Source organism: Ictidomys tridecemlineatus, chromosome 6 (assembly GCF_052094955.1).
Source record: "Ictidomys tridecemlineatus isolate mIctTri1 chromosome 6, mIctTri1.hap1, whole genome shotgun sequence".
NCBI classification, from domain to species: Eukaryota; Metazoa; Chordata; class Mammalia; order Rodentia; family Sciuridae; genus Ictidomys; species Ictidomys tridecemlineatus.
This window is the reverse complement of record NC_135482.1, coordinates 178,119,029-178,129,605: the sequence shown is the minus strand read 5'-3', so window position 1 is coordinate 178,129,605 and position 10,577 is coordinate 178,119,029. Positions and strand designations below refer to the sequence as shown.

The following is a 10,577-nucleotide window of genomic DNA, read 5'->3' as shown; positions in this document are numbered from 1 at the left end:
AGGTAAAGGTATGTAAATAAATCTCATCATTAGATTTCCTTCCTTTGATTACAAAAATTATCTAGTCATGAAAAATTTTCAGTGACACCTAAATTTAATATTGGAAGTAATTATATTTAGGAAAACTTTGTTTTTAGTAAAAATCTGTAATGTGCTAAAGTAATGGAAAAAAATTACCTCTAAGGCAAATAGGACAAAATTGTTGGTAGAGTTTTAAATTCAAAATTACACTTTGAAACTTTTTAGAATAGTGTCTCTGCTTCACTTTTTAGAATGTTACTGATAGTGAAGCAACAGTATCTTATTTATATTCTGTGCTCAATAAGTTGTCAAATAAAACACATTATGACAGATGTGAAACATAAATGGCCTTAATGTCACAAGGAATTTTTTCCTCTGACAGTTGATAAAGAAACCACTAATCTAAGTCAGGAACATTTTGCCACATGGCCCCGTGTTGCAATGCATATGCTAAACATTGAAATGAGATTGTCCTAAAGGTTAATAAAATGTCTTTTAAAGACACTTTATACAATTTTCCCATCTCTATAACCCAGGTTATTAGAGTTGTAAGTAAACAAAGGTTTCGTCCAGCACTGTCTGCTGCTATATATCATCCTGGAAATTAGGATCAGTTAAGGGTTCATTTTGACAGTCCCTGAATGCCATCACTGTGATATCAGAAGCGGGATGGGAATGTTAGCTCTCCCTCATGCAGACGAGCTCCAGTTGTTTCTGGTAGATGGAGATAGAGCATATCTCCTTTGCACTGTCTTTGCCTGTCATTGCAACTATCTTATCTAGTTTAATTTCCTATTTTTATATTTGTGTGTCACAATGATTTTATCTTCAAGGGAAAAAAAGGTTAAAATATAATAAGGTTATGTTCTCTGTCTAGGTGAGCTTATCCTGGCTACTCTGATGCAAATTTGAAGAATTTCAATATATCCAATGTATTATGAGCATGATTACGAATTTATGTCATTGACAGGAATCAGGAATATGTTTTGACAATTTGGGTAAATATAGGTAACTGAAATTATATTTTAAGTTATAACATTTTTATGTTGTAATATATAGAATACAAAATTATTTGCAAAATATTCTAAATATTTTTTATATTGCGATTTTTCTGTTTTTAAATATATTTTTTAGTTATCAATGGATCATTAATTTATTTATGTGTGGTGCTGAGGATCAAATTTAGCTGTCAGTGGATCTTTAATTTATTTATATTTGGTGCTGAGGATTGAACTCACAGCCTCACACATGCCAGGCAAGTGCTCTACCACTGAGCCACACTCCAGCCCCTACATTGTGACATTTTTGAAAGACAATCTAGTATTTTTGAAAAAGCTAGACTCAAAATTTAAAAAATTATTAACATTTTATTCTCCTTTATTCTCTTATTCTATTTCATTCTCTGTCAATAATTTCTTTAAAAAATGTCATTCTCCATATTTGGCCAATATAAAAAAAAGGAATATAATTTTGGTTTTAAGATGGATTATTAATCATAAGTAGAACATAAAAAGTGTATTATATTCAGAATAATAGGAAAACTAAATTAAATAATACATAAAAAATATATGATGAAACAACGATGTCAATATTTAAAAAGCTGCTATAATATTTTGAGAACATCACTTAATAGAAAATATTAAGTATGAACAAATAGATCACATTAAATAAAATAATAATTGTATTTTCATTTAAATATATCTTACTTTTAATTAAAGAAATGTATAAAACAACAATAGGTAATTTTTTAACTAGTCACTTTGCAAAGAATGATGTCTAAAAATAAAAAGAGGTTTATATGTAGAGTTATAGATGCTTTCAAAGACTAATAATGAATATACAAAATTGCTGCATCCTCCTATAGGTTAATTCTATAATAATTACACAAATCAAAAATGCAAATGCCTTTGTTCTAGAATTTTATTTTTATGATTTTATTCCTATTAATACATTTCCACTTCTTCCAAAAATAATTTCAATATATCATTTGCAATATTGCAATATATTTTTAATTTTGAGGGAGAAGGAACAATCTAAATGTCCAGCACTGAATATTATTAGATATTTTTCATTTAACATAAGATGCGATTATAAATTTTGTTATTTTTTAAGTAACAAGTAACAAATTAACAAGAGCAAAACAACAACTCAGTTATACCAGAAAGATACTCTCAAATTGCAAGATAATTTTGCTTTAGAAATATTAATTAAAAGTGTACTTAAAATCAGGAAATATATAATGAAAGGCCACAGATAACTATGAAATAGTGAAAGAATATCACAAGCATAACTGTAAAGATCTTAAAATATTTTAATGAAAGAAAAATGTGTACTGTATACAGTTGCTCTTGTATATACATACATACAATTTTTGAAGTAAATGGAAAAATTCAGTCAGGGATTTCCATTGCAAAAGTCATTTTACAGTTGGGGAATTGGATAAATGAAAAAAAAATTTATTAAAAGTTATCTTTGCTATTGCATATGTGTTACATTTCCTTTGAAGTAAATTTGCTCCAAAAGACTTAAGTAAAACAACAGTTTCACCCACGTTGCCAACTTCCAATTCTAGCACTTTCACTTACTTCAATGATCTCTTCTTTTGTATACTTTTATGTTTTTAAATAACATGCAAATACTGGTATTTCTTTCTTTATAAATTTTGTCAATTATGCATTATATTTCAATTATGAGCTAGATTTCTATTATGGTTCAGCTCTCAATCCATCCTATCCATCACTCTTCAACACTCAAGGTACCTATAAACCATGCCTATTCCCATATTCAACAGTAATAATGAATGATATTTCAATATAAAATTATTTACATATTAAGCTCTTTAATATTATTTAAATATAAGAAAAGAAGTACCATATTTATGTTTTTCATTTAAATAACTTTTGATTATAGTATTACTCTGACTTCCTTGCTGTTTCTTCTGTATTTCTGTCTTCCATTATCACCAAATTATGTGGTCCAGATCTATTTCCAAAATTTTCCATGTCAGATTTCCTGTAATATACTCAAAATACTGTAGAATACTTTAGTTAATAACATTTCTTCTATTTTAACTTTATAGCGTCCTTTCCTTTATGTTTTCATTCTTCTATCATAATATTTGTTTAATGAATTCTATGGTATGTATAGAGTAAGGTCTTTGCTTATCTGTTAGCCAACATTTCCTTAGGTTATATTATCAATTCTTACATTTCTTTATTTAATGAATTTCTTTATCTTACATTATTCCCAAATTTTGCAAAAAGAAATGTCCATTAACTGACTACATGGAAAGGGCAACCAAATGTATTATTCTGAAGTCTTTTATGTATGAACATACTTTACATGTGATTAGTACTTTCCATATCAATAGTCTTACATATCACTTCCTTAAAACTTTCTGCAGTATTGTCAAGATTCTAATGTTGCTTCTGAAAAGACATAAATACTTGTGATTCCTAAAATTTTATATATTTCCTTCCTGATTTGGAATTTTCAATTTTTTTCTCCATTGTTCTGTAATGTCTAAATGAGCACCTGTGTAGGATTCATAGCATCAATACATGTACATTATAATCTTACCCAAGGAAGGAATTCTACCCAGAGATTTAAGAAAAGTTTGCAGCATGCTCAATTCCTATTAGACAGTGGTTATATGCTTTTTAATATTGATATGTTTAATCCTTTTATTTCCAGGGTTGTATACTGACTATCTCTGTTAACAGCTTTTCTGATAATAAATGTAAGGTTGTTTGCTGGAATGTGGTTGAGAATTCTGCCTCCTCCTTGATAAGACAGAAGATCTGGGATTCCCATTTCTTTTAAAAATATTTTTTAATTGATAAATAAAAATTGTATACTAATTTACAGAACACAAGAAGACGTTGGTATAATTTTTGTTACTTATAACTTATAAACAAAAGTTGACTTTAAACATTATCTGTTTCCCAGGGTGTATGGTTAGGCATTATTCTGTTTCTCACAGGCCACAACTGCTGCCAGACAAGCTCTTCCCTCCAGTTCTAGTTGTTACTGAAATCCACTTCTTGTAAAAAGTGTCAGGGTATTCCAATTTTGATACTTTGAGGATTTGGGTAGTCTAACTTATGTCAGGATCTCTCCAATCATGGTTAATATTTTGACTTACTCTAGTAAATGTAATCAGTTACCATTACATCATTGTATTAGTGCATTATTCCTTGTATTATTTCCTCTTACATTCATTTTACTTTCTGTTTCTTTTATTTCATATTATGCATCTTTTATTTTCATCTTACTTGTTTCCAAAGCCATCCAAAAAGCATCCTTTAATTCCTTCATTCTTAAATGAAAGACAAACATTTAATTTAAAAATGTAAATAAATTGATACATAGTAAGGTAAATAAAATACAAAATTACTGAATTGTGAAACAGGTGTCAATGTAAAACAGAAATTTGTATAGTTCATTATATGCTAATTAAATTGGGAAAAGTATAATCCACAAATGAAAATAGTTACTTAGTCAAGAGTCATTTATAAATAGCATGTTTTACAATTGTTACAATAGTTACCAAGTATTAAAGTCTGTTAATAGTTACCAATACCTTTTCTATTATATTTTCATATAATAGATCACTTTAGATTCTTTAAATATAGAGAATTAATCTACTTTAGTAATGAAAAAACTGATACATATCAACCCTTTTAGATTAGCCTAATATAATGCACATTAAGTTCCTACTATTTATCCAATTATCCCCTGAGTTCTCAACAAAGAAAATCTATATTTTCCTTTCTCTTAAGAAGAACATTTAGTGGGGCAGTCAAATAAATAAAACAAAGCTTGAAAATATTTTAAGCAATAGGAAAAATATATACAAAGGAGAGGAAACATAGATACCATTATTTTCTGGTAGTTCTAAATATCTAATATGACTTAGAAATGTCTTATTTCCTAACAGGAAAAAAATTTTGAAAGCTTGTGCCTTAATACTTATTCAGTGATTTCTTAGTCCCAGGACGGATATTCGCTATATGCACTTTATATCCTACTATTCCACCCTTCAGACCATTATGCTCTGTGCCCCTGAAGGATAATCCATAATGATTGCTTGAACTTAGGTTCATTTGTCCTTTAGTTTGAAATTGCATTACTTCCAAGGAAGGCCTCAATAGGAAAACAAGATGATTTACCCCAGGGTTGCTTTCCCAGGGTGCATGGTTAGGCATTGCACTGTTGGTCCATAGGCTACAGCTGCTGCCAGACAGGATTTTCCTTCTAGTTCTGGTTTTTACTGAAATCCAATAACTTCGCTCAAAACAGTAGTAATGGTTAGGAAACCATTACAAAACTTTTGCTCTTGGAGTGCTTTATCATTTCTTAGGGCTTTCTGGTCTTGTCCATATCTTTGTAAAAATTTGCATCATTAATCACTTCCAAGAATCCTTTTGAATGTGTCATCTCCTTTAATTTCTATTTTTACGAGAGGACTGGCAATTTGAATTGAAGTATAATTTGTACAAAAACTGTCCTTTGAAACATGCCAAAAATTAAATTCCAATTTTTGTACGTATTACGTATTTTCAGTGTGTGATGAAGTTATAAAGCAATAGTTAAGTCAGAAGGATTTGAAGCGGGGACAGCACGAGGTTGGGGAGGTGGCTGTAGGGGCAGCAGGGACTTGGCTTATGTCCTCTTGCAGTGCGTGGGGGATGGGGACAGGGAGCTCCAGCCCCAGGCAGCGACCGTGGATGTGAGCGTTGGGTGGGCTTCCGAGTCTGGGTCGCGGGATGGAGCGCGTGGATTTCAGTTTTTCTCATTGTTAACTGAGGGGATGCTTGCTCACACACAGAAAAAGACAAAGAAAAAACGTGTTTGGGCATCAGATCAACTTTGTACTCATGTTACAACTTTTGAAATGGGGCTCAGGTCCTTAAGTTCCATCTCCAATTTTGATCCGGACGACATCAAGGAGTTGGTGAATGATATCAGGAAGTTCTCCCATGTGTTAATATATTTGAAAGAAGCTATTTTTTCAGACTGTTTTAAAGAAGTCATTCATATACGTCTGGATGAGCGTCTCCATGTTTTAAAGTCTATGATGAATAAGCATCAGAAACTCAGTTCTGTTGATCTTCAAAATGCTGCATTAATGCTTACCGCGAAAGTGCAAGCTGGGAATTTTACAGAAGTTAATGAAGAAAACAAAAACAATCTATTCCGAGAACTGTTTTCTTCCACTGAAACTTTGGCATTTACCTTTGGGAATATGCTTACGAACTTCATTATGGGAAAAATGGAGGCATGGACGCCTTGTTAGGGTTGCCTGTTTCTTGGGAAAATAATTCTGTGTGTGTGTGTGTGTGTGTGTGTGTGTGTGTGTGTGTGTTGCTGGGGATTGAACCCAGGGCCTTGGGCATGTGAGGCAAGCACTCTACTAACTGAGCTATATCCCCAGCCCAGGAAAATAAGTCTTTTTAAAACATTTTTATGGACTCAGTACTGAGTTATCCAATGAAAATGGAAATTTTTCTCCTATAGAATTAGACAATGTACTGTTAAAAAAACATTGACTATTGAATTGGCCTTGTCGTATGCTAAAACATGGTCAAAATATACAAAGAACATAGCATCATGGGTTGAAAAAAAGCTTAACTTGGAATTGAGGTCCACCTGAAATATTGTAAAGTTGGTGGAAGCAACTGGAGCTAACGTTGGACTACAGGAGTTTTTGCTGCTATAGTCTATTTACCAGTGCTCTCCTCAATGACATAAAGAACAGAGACCTTTTACAACAAACAATTGCAGCTGTCCAAGCCAACAAATTTGTACAGCCTCCACTGGGGATGAAAAATGAAATGTAAAAACAAAGGAAAGAAATAAAGGAACTTTGGAAACAGGAACAAAATAAAATGCTTGAAACAGAAACTGCTCTCAAAAAGGCAAAATTGTTATGCATGCAACGTCAAGATCAATATGAAAAAGCAAAATCTTCCATGTTTCGTGCAGAGGAGGAGCATCAGTGGTGGATTAGCAAAAAATCTCAATAAGCAACTAGAAAAAAAGCGAAGGCTGGAAGAGGAAGCCCTTCAAAAAGTAGAAGAAGCAAATGACCTCTACAAAGTTTGCATAACAAACATTGAAGAAAGACGAAATGATCTTGAAAATACCAAAAGAAAAATTTTAACACAACTCAGGACACTTGTTTTCCAGTGTGATCTTACCCTTAAAGCTGTAACAGTTAACCTCTTTCAGATGCAGCACCTGCAGGCTGCCTCCCTTGCAGTTTACAGTCTCTCTGTGATAATGCCAAACTTTATGATCCAGGCCAAGAGTACAGGGAATTTGTGAAGGCCACAAATTCAACCAAAAAAGAAAAAGTTGAAGGGAATGGAAATAAACCATTAACAAATAGTTCCCAGACATCTGGATATGGCCTTGCTGACTCTTTAAAGGATGTTGTGTGCCTTCCCTACAGTTATAATAAAATTGAAGGGGACAGATGCTCTAACAATGCAGATCTAACAGATTCTTCTTTAATAAGATCACGGACATGTGGATGGTTAGTGACTCAGAGTACTGGAGGGAGCAGTCAGTCTAGATCTTTGGATTGAGAATCTATAAGTCCAGGAGTCTTTCATGGAAAACTTCCACGAACTCCATCCAGTGGAACCATGTCTTCTGCAGATGATTTAGATGAAAGAGAGCCACCTTCCCCTTTCAGAAACTGGACACAATTCCCTTGGAGCATTTAAAAATATATTGATTTAAAAGCAGCTCTTACTCACAAGTTCTGAAAATTGAGATCCCTCACAAAATGCAGAGATTGTGACGGCTTTGTAGTATTCCAAGATGTTGAATGTGAAGAGTGTCTCCTTGTTTGCCATCAAAAATGTATGAAAAACTTGTCATTATTTGTGGTCATCAGAAACTTCTGAGAAAAACACACTTATTTGGTGGAGCAGAATTCACACACGTTGCAAAAAAGGAGCCAGGTGGCATTTTTTCACACTCAAAATATGTGCTTCAGAGATTGAAAATAGAGCCTTGTGTTTACAAGGATTTTATCGTGTTAGTGGAAACAAAACAAAAACTGAAAAACTGTGTCAAGCTTTGGAGAACGGAATGCTTTTGGTAGACACTTCAGAATTTAATTCACATGACATCTGTAAAGTGTTAAAACTTTACCTTCAACAGCTCTCAGAACCATTATTTTATTCTGATTGTTCAAGGAATTTATAGACCTTGCAAAAGAGATCCTACTTGTTAATGAAGAACAAGAAACCAAAAAGGATAACCCCAAGGACAAAAAAATACCCAAATATGTGTACAGAGATAAACTGAATTCTTCTAAAAAGTAAGGACCTCCTAAGACAGTTGCCAACATCAAATTTTAACAGTCTTCATTACCTCATAGTACATCTTAAGCGGGTAGTAGATCATGCTGAAGAAAACAAGATGAACTCCAAAAACTTGGGGGTAATATTTGGACCAAGTCTCATTAGGCCAAGGCCCACAAAAGCTCCTGTCACCATTGTCTCCCTTGCTGAATATGGAAATCAGGCACAGTTGGTAGAGTTCCTCATTACTTACTCACAGAAGATCTTGGATGGGTCCCTACAGTCACAATATGTTACATGTAGTGCAGGTGTTATTGTACCTCAGGTTGATCAAAGCTGTCCTTCCAAACCTGTGATATCACCAGAAGAAAGTGACTCATTCCACGAAGTCACTATATTTTTCTTCAAAGGAAGATAGCCACACTGCAGATAGTGAAATCAAAATTTTTTAATCAGCTACATCATTTAAACAATCAGAATGCAAGCAAAATGCATGGGAAAAATGTGATGCATGTCTCATTGATAACAAAGAACTTGAACCATCATCCCAAAAGATGGACGATCTATGTAACACCACTAAACTACTTACTCTGAAATCTGATAGGGCAACAAAAAATATCCACAGGCGTATGCCAATTACCAAGATTAGACCAGTAAGTCTGCCTGTTAGATAGGTTACTTCTTGCAAGTCCTCCTAGTGAGAGAAGCAGCAAAAAATGTGGGAAATGTAAATTCCGACAAGTCTTGTGAGAATCCAACCTTTGAAGGACTTAATAGAAAAGATTCCCCTATTACTGTTTGTTCCAAATTTAATGGCTTTGATCAGCAGATTCTACAAAAAACTCAGGGAAAACAATGTGAACAAAACAACTACCAAGAAAGACTGCAGTGATTGTGCCTAGTGCACTCCAGGAAAAAGTGACAATGAGCGTCAGGGTCAGTGGTGACCATTCCAGCAGTGCCACACAGCCCAATAAGCCACACACAGAGCCAACCAGATCACCAAGAGAGAGGTCAGAGAGTTGGTCCTCAGATTTCTACCCTCTCGCTCTTGCCAGAGCACCCAGAACACTGAAGCCTCTGCCCAGACATTTTATAAACCACTAACCCCACAGCAATGTCACTCACGAGAGACCAGCTCCACCATCAGCAGCAGTGCCTCATGGCACAGCTCATACTCCCCTGAATCCTGTGGAGAAATCAGTTCCAGACATCAGCTTGTCCCTTGCAAACAGGTGATGTCTAAAGGGAACTCTGAGGAACACCGACTGCCTGGTGTGAATCCAGCACAGGCTAAAACAAGCTCAACAGTTTGAAGACTTTGAAATGAAATCCCACAATTTGTGTAAGGTTGTCAAAATTCAGATTTTCTTTTTGTTGTTTTGTGGTATTGTGTTGATTTTATGAAAATAAATTTTATATAGGATTGCAAAAGTGTGTATTTTTGCCTTTAGTTCTTGTATCTTGTTTGCTAGTCATAGAGAATGGTAGTCATGTAGAATGGGAGTGCCTCACTGGGATCCTCTTTAAATTCTGTGGTTTTGAAGTTGTGCATAAAATATAGTAATTTTAAAATTTCAAGCGATTTTCCCCATAAAATAACCCATTTAAGTGCATCCCTAATGTATGCTATAGTTCTCAACAAATAGGTGCAGTAAGGGAAAAATCAGCTTTATTTTGGAGCAAAACTAAGTGCTTATTTTTAAAATGTTTCTGGATGCAAGTGTCTGGAAAATCCTTATTGGACATGAACATATTTTTTCCCATACAATTTTATAGTGTATCATTGACTACTTGTATGTTCATAGTATGTATGTAAGCTTTTATTTTTCAATTTCCAATTCACTTTTAATATTTACACAATGGCCTAAAAGTTTCAAATCTGTATTTAATTGCATTCTACTTGTCAGTTTTTATATGTGGTAGTTAATTAATGTACAAAGAAAATGCACTTGAATACCAAAAAGTTTGGGACTGTCATAAAATAAAAATTTATACAGCTGAAGCAAAGGGGTAAAAGGCTATTAAATGTACTAAAACCATCTAAAGCCAAATAATATACAACTAAACTATATAATTTAAGTTATATTATAATCTATATAACATAGTATATATTATATATCATATATTTATATTATAATATAATTTAAATCATATATAATTATAATTTATGTATTACATTTTATCTTACAAATAATATATATTGCATATTACATTAATATAATTATAAAAATTTAA

At 33.1% G+C, this 10,577-nt stretch overlaps 1 pseudogene; it reads left to right on the top strand.

Moving 5' to 3' along the window:
• The first annotated feature begins 5,833 nt into the window (after nt 1–5,833).
• Nucleotides 5,834–9,688, top strand: LOC101956992 (rho GTPase-activating protein 29-like; annotated as a pseudogene).
• Nucleotides 9,689–10,577: the final 889 nt, after the last annotated feature.